The 7,156-nt window shown below is 43.8% G+C and overlaps 1 pseudogene; it reads left to right on the top strand.

The window, feature by feature from the left end:
- The first annotated feature begins 6,220 nt into the window (after positions 1–6,220).
- LOC102885934 lies at positions 6,221–6,717 on the top strand (annotated as a pseudogene).
- Positions 6,718–7,156: the final 439 nt, after the last annotated feature.

Genomic DNA, 7,156 nt, shown 5'->3' with positions numbered 1-7,156 from the left:
TTCAGCAGGCCCCTCCCTAGGGAGGTTAAGGTTTGCGCTGTGAGTTACACACACGCAGGGCCTGGCCCTCCAGCCAGATTCCCGGCTTTCTTTCCCTCTCCCCCAGCATGCCTCCTGGCCTTGTCCCCCAGAGACACTGCCACACTGGGGGAGGCCTGCTCTCTCTTTAATACAAAAGATGAAATAAATTGGTTGGCATCCAGTTTAATCCAAATCTTGTGGTAATATTATATATCAAGATCTCTTCCCAGATTCATCTGCACAGCAACACAATTGGGATGCCCAGATATAAACCAATTCGCCCCACTTTTCACTTAAAACCTTCCAGCAGCTTCCTTTTATCCTCAGAGTAAAAATCCTAACCTGTTATCCATGGCTACAAGACTTGTGGCATTCCCCACTCCCACTGTAGAACCATTTATTATGCTTTGGGTTCCTGTCTTTCTCATGCTCCTCAAACATGCAAAACCTCTACACTTTGTTTTTTCTATTTGAAACTGTCTCATGCTAGACCTTCACAAGTCTGCCTCCTTCTCATTATTTTGACCTTGACTCTGTGTCACCTCCTCAGAGTCCCAATCCCACCCCAGGTCCTCTCCACCATATTACCTTAGTTTATCCTTTTTATCATCAGCTAAAATAACCCATTGGCTTTATTATTGTCTGAAGCTTATATTGGCATGGACACTCCTGAAGAGCAGAACTCTGCTGTGCTTGCTTTGGAAGCTAGAATGATGCCCAGCACCCAAGGGACACTCAGGTGAACTTGGTGGGCCAAATGGCTTTTGGAAAATTATATTCCCTTTTGAAAGCTTTGGAGGCAGCTTTCTTCATGAGGAATGCTCTGGAAAATCCTTCTATAATGGGAATAAATCACCTTAAAACTTTCAAACAGTGGGTCATACCTGTATCATAATCATTTTAATCCAGGAAAGTTCTTGTTTGGGATTTTGAAACACTAGTATTCTAGGGAAGGAAATCTTTCTTTGATTTGGTTTGAGGTAACCTATGTGAACTAGAACATGCTGATAATTTCACCTTGGCTTGTTTTTCATGTGGGGTCTATTAGGTTAGCTGTCCTTCCACAGGGAGCAGGGTTCTGAAGACTTCAGGGACCCATATACAAACCAACTCCCCACACACCAGGAGAACAGGGATTGAGCAAGGGTGACATGAAGAAGCCAGACCATTCTGAAGTCCTGGAGGCTGGAAGATGGGAAAAAAAAGAGAAAGGGACCCAGCATGGGGCTGAGTGAAATGGGAACTTGACCAAAGGGATAGACTACAGGGCTATCCTCAGCTATCCGGGCCAATGAGTGAGGTGGTGTAACCTCCAGGGCTAACCAGCAAAGGACTCTGCTCGTTCCTGCTTCCAATATCTGGGAGCTGCACTAATTAGTCTCCTCGCTTTTCTTGGTGCCTGCGCACCAACAGAGTCATCCTCTACAAATAAGATTACATCATTCCTATGCTTGAGATGCTCTCCCTGTTCTCAAGACACAGACCAATCTCCACACTGATTCTCACTTTCTCCAGCCACAGCTCCTGCTGCTTACTGCATCCCTCTCTTCCCAGCCTTGGCCTTCTCTCTGTTCCATCAACTGTGAGGCTGTTCCCGCCAGGTTGTCTCCTGAAAGAGACTGTCCAGGCCCTCGTGGCCAATCCAGTCTGTCTCCCACTCCTTCCTGCCCTGTGGGAGCACAACACTGCCACACTCTCAGCTCCGAAGTGTGTTCTTAATTACCGCCTATTGGCCTCATCCACCACTGCACCCAGAGGGGAAGCCCAGGGGAGTCCTTGACACTCAGCAGACCCTCAGAACATACTGAGTGAATAGGAAGCTCTAAGGTTCAAGGTCAATGAGGCATCATTGGAAATGCAGTGAAAGTGATGGCCAGGGCTGGCGACCTGGGTGAAGGGAGTTCAGGCAAATCTTGGGTTGTGTCTCCTGGTAGGTGGATGAGTGCAGAGAAATGCAGGTTGTGTCCAGGTATATCCAGCTGGGTGGTAGTGAGGGGCACAGTAGCTGGAGAAGCTGAGAGCTTGGTGCCAGGCTGAGACCCTGGCCCCACCTCCTTACCCTCTCTTCACCAGGCAGTGAGTGGGCAGGGAAGTACACACTTCAAATAAAAGGAGAAAAGGACACAGTGTGGTCTGGGGGTCATGGCACTTTGTTGTCACCCAGCTAAGCCCAAGAGAGAGGAAGAGCTAGAGAGAACTGAGGGAATGAAGGGGTCAGGAGAAAGTACTGTGACCCAACAGATGCCACAGGAAAGCGGCCGAGTGAAGTTACTTGATTTGCAGCTTTCTGGCAGCGTTCCTTGTGGCTGAGGCCAGGGCATCCTCTGGGTCCCCAATTGTGGGTGTGCAGCACCTTCAGCAAGAGGCATGAAGTCACTGTCACTTCAGGAGAAGCTTTGGGGTCAGTCCAGGGAGTGCAGGACACTCAAGGCCGGCAGCACCTGTACCCAAGGGAACAGGTGGGACCTGAGCAGGTAAAGCATGGGCAGGACCGACCAGAAGGGACCCCTCTGCAGCAGTGGAGCAGAGTTCTGGAGGCTCCCTCTGGGCCAGGCTGGCCCTTTACTTGCTGGATTTAGGAAGGTCCAGGAGTCCCCAGAGAGGGGGCAGGGTGACAGAAAGGCTATGGAGGCATCAGATTTTAATGCTTGGACCAGCAGTGCCAGTGCGTACTAGCTAAAGTCAGTTGAAGACCCCTACCTGGTCACCCAGCCTTCCCTCAATCCCTGGAAGACACTATGTTCCCCAGGAGCTTTGGTGCCTACTGTTTGCTCTCCCTAGAAATTCCGTGACCCCAAGCCCATTCTCATCCTTTCAAGGTCAGTTCAGCCATCCCATCTTCAGTGAGCTTTCCTGACCCCAAGGCTGGTCCAGGTCCCTTGGTCCCCACCAAACATTCATCCTTCTCAGGGCCCGATTTTGCTGCCATGTATCTCAGTTTGTAATTGTCTTCCCTTACTCAATTCTTTGGTTGCCTAAACTGGGATGGTTTCAGCTAGATAGCTCCTAGGACAGGAGTAGAAAATAATTCTGTTAGGGGTGCAATGCACACACTGGTTTCCCCTACCCCAAACTGTCAGCAACTGTGTGATCCTCGCCTGCTTGTGATGGGGCCCCTGCTATGCACAGCTGTGGGCAGAGCCACTAGGTCCACACACTGTCAATCAGCTCACAGGAAGTCGACTCTCTGGCCTGACCCCCTGCATACATGTGGAGGGAGCAGTGCCAGAGCCCAGACCATGGAGAGGGCAGGGAGAAAGCCAGCTCATAGAACTAGGAAAACCTGTTCTCTTTTGGGAGTGGCTGTGCGTACAGGGAACCCTGATCAAGGAGGTGAGCCAGCGGGAGACTTCAGTAGAGGATCTAGATGGTCTTTGCTAATCTTGAACGGATCACTGGTAGGGAGATTTGAAAAAAGATTGTACATAAATTGGGTAAGATGCACATGTTTAATGAGGAAAGTGAGGAGGAGATGAGGTTAGTGACCTTGAGTTAAAGAACGACCTGTGAAATCTGCCCCTTCATTGAAAACCTGAACTAGAGGGACAATTCTAACAAAGATGGAATTAAGTGTTTGCCAGTCTTGCTGACAAAGATTTGGAAATGTCTTTCTTTCAGCAGAATGAGTTCAATGGGTTCACCTCCATCTGGGGATGCAGGGAAGCCGAAAGTAGAACCAGAGGGAAAAACAAAAGGCAGCATGGCTTTTCCAGGCAGGTCAAGATATGGCGGCACTACTCATCATCGGGGAGCTGCAAATCCAAGCCACGGTGACATACTACTTCATACCCACTAGGATGGCCATAATACAAAACACAGGTAATAGCAAGTATTAGCAAGGATCTGAAGGAATTGGAACCCTCGTATTCTGCTGGTGGGAATGTAAAATGGTGCAGCTGCTTTGAAAAACGACGTGGCAGCTCCTCAAAAGGTTAAATATAGAATTACCATATGATCCAGCAATTCCACTCCTGGGTAAAGAGAAATAGACTCTTGTATCCACACAAAAAACTCGTATATGAATGTTTATAGCAGCATTATTTATCATAGCCCAAAGTGGAAACAACTCCAATGTCCATAGGCTGGTGAATGGATAAACAAAATGTGGTCTATACATACAAGGAAACATTTTTCAGTCATAAAAGGGATGAAATACTGACGCACGCTACAACATGGATGAACCTGGAAAACATTATGCTCAGTGAAAGAAGCCAAACACAAAAGGCCACATATTGTATGATTCCATTGATATGAATGTCCAGAACTGGCAAATCCATAGGGACAGAAAGTAGATTAGTAGTTTCTTAGAGTTGGGATCGGGGAATAGGAAGGCTAGGGTAATGGTGATTAAGAAGTATGATATTTTGGGGTGATGAATATATCCTAAGTTGATTGTGGTGATGGATGCACAACTTTGAGAATATACTAAAAGTCACTGTTTGCTATAAATGAGTGTGAACTGTATGGCATGTGAATGATATCTTAACAAAGTCATTAAAAAAAAAAAAAGATTTTGGTGGGCCAATGAGTCTCCTTTTAGCCTGAGATGGGGGAATCTCCTGTAATCCCTCCAGCCATCACTGGGTCTGTGAAATGACTAGCCTGAGCCAGACAGGACCAACAATAAAAGACTTTCTTATTATAATAAGTGCATAAAATAAGGGTACAAATTCCACCTTGAGGTACCCATAGAATGCAAGGATTAAAAAAGAAAATAGCACCCTGAAAATTCAGAACAAGAATAAACACATAATGAAAGAAGGCAGCAATCTGCAGCAATATAAAAGAGCACTGGCTTTTTTTTGCAAGGTTCTGTCCAGGGTTTGCACCTTCCCTGGAGCTCTCTAGGTTCCTATGTTCCCTGCATTACAGCATCAATGTGTAAAATCAGGTCTCTGGTTCATGGGTAAGCAAATACAAGGTGTCTTCCCCAGGAGGCTCTAAGTTCTTTTAGGATAGAGATTTGTTTATTTCTCTTTGAATACCTGATGTCTCTAAAAAATAGTAATTTACATACAGTAGAGACACACAAAAAATACTTGCTTTAAAAAAAACGTGAGGTGAGTATTTCTATTTTTAGTAATGATGGTATAGGTAATTGGTACCAACCTGGCAATTGGAAACAACTAATAAGGTTGGACAAAATATTAAAAACAGCAAAGAGCAAGCAAGATCATGAGAACGACTGGACCAACATCCAGGCAGGGGCCGAGATCCCCAGAGGTAAGTCCCGCATTATGAATTCTCTCTGTCCAACAGCATCAAAACCGTTTACTGATCTGAAAAGATAGCCAAGAAGCTGAACTGCATGTTTTCCAACTTTATGGGGCTATGAGGAAAAAGTTGCTGCATTACTTTAACCCAGCTGCAAGTCATCAAGTAGTCCAGAAATAGGATTAAGGAGGTCCTGTCATGCTAATATCCCCAGACACCTGGCAAAAGAAGAAGAAATTTTTTTTCTGGAGTAATACAGCATCATTCCAGGCCCCAAATTGTCTACAAATAATTTTTCAAATACAATATCTAGCATAGAGTTAATCGGGCTCATGGGGTGACTTGATAGAACAACAAGGACCAACAGGAACAGCCGGCCGTAGAAATAGCTCCACGGGGCTCCCAGATATTAGAAGCAGACACAGGCTATAAAACAATTCTGCTTGCTATATTCAAGAAGATAAAAACTGAGCCTGAATATTTTGGCAGGAAAAGTGGAAATTATATTTTAAAAGCTATGAAAAGTTTTAAAAAAGAATCAATAGGAATTTTAGAACTAGAAAAATATATCATGATCAAAATTAAAAACTCAGTGGAAGGGTCAAACAGGAAATTTAACACAGCTAAAGAGAGAATTAATAAAATGGAAGTTCTGTGTTCTGTGTGTGGTACAGGAATTTGTGAGGGATGTCTCATTTCTCTCTCAAAAGTAAACTCCTTTTGATAGTGTATTTTTACCTGACTTTGTTAAATTGTAAACACCTTGTTCTTATAAAAGTTCATAAACATGTTTATGTAAAACTTGTTTTGAACATGATGGTATTGAGAAAACTCTTTTAAAAAAGGAATTAATGTAAAAAAGCGGTTTGCACTCTAGTTATCATCTTGCGTCCCCGAGTATGTGCGCTTATTCTCAGTGATCTGCCCAAGACCTCCTGAGCGCCAATCCTAGTCCCCAGTGTGGACCCATTTCCTCTCCAACAAGATGAAAGAAACTACTATGAACCAGGATAAACTCACCAAACTGCAGACACAGGTGTGCCTTTGTGGGAAAGGAACTGCTCACAGAAAGGTGGTTCACAGAACAGCTAGAGCAGATGATAAAAAAAACTTCAGCTCTCCTTAAAGAAGTTAAGGGTAAACAATATCTCTGGTATTGAAGAGTTGAATATGTTCATAAACCAAGGAATAGAAATCTACTTTAACAATCCTAAAGTTCGAGCATCTCTGGCAACAAACATTTTCACCATTGTAGGCCGTGTTGAGACAAAGTAGCGGACAGAAATCCTACCAGCATCTTAAAACAGCTTGGTGCAGATAGTTTGACTAGTTTAAGGAGACTGGCTGAAGCTCTGCCCAAACAATCTGTGGATGGACAAGCACCACTTGCTACCAGAGAGGATGACAATGATGAATTTCCAGATCTTGTGGAGAATTTTGATGAGGCTTCCAAGAATGAAGCAAACTGAATTGAATCAACTTCTGAAGCAGATGAAACTTGAAGAAATTACTGTGAGCTACCATTTTATATTATGACTGCTTTTTAAAATTTTGTTCATGGATTTGATAAAATCTTGATCTCTAATATTTTTTAAGCCCAAGCCCCTTGGACACTACAGCTCTTGGACACTCAGTTTTTGATTATATACAAATCATTCTTTGTAGCTAATTAAAGTGAAGAAGTCTGGCAATAAACTTTGAAACAAAGGTTAATAAAATTCTTTGCCTAGTATACAGCTTTATTTTTTATTTCATTGACACCAATTTGTACACAGAAAGCAAAGGTGTTTGTAGAAAGCTAATCATGTTATGTAAAATAGCTGATAATCTTCGGAATTTGATTAAATATTTAGCATGATAGTAAAATGTAAAAAAAGAAAAGTGGTTTGCATTTGAGATAAAGCCTAAGGAAACAAACAAA

This window comes from Pteropus alecto, unplaced genomic scaffold (assembly GCF_000325575.1).
Source record: "Pteropus alecto unplaced genomic scaffold, ASM32557v1 scaffold44, whole genome shotgun sequence".
Taxonomy (NCBI): Eukaryota; Metazoa; Chordata; class Mammalia; order Chiroptera; family Pteropodidae; genus Pteropus; species Pteropus alecto.
This window is presented reverse-complemented; position numbering and strand designations above follow the sequence as displayed.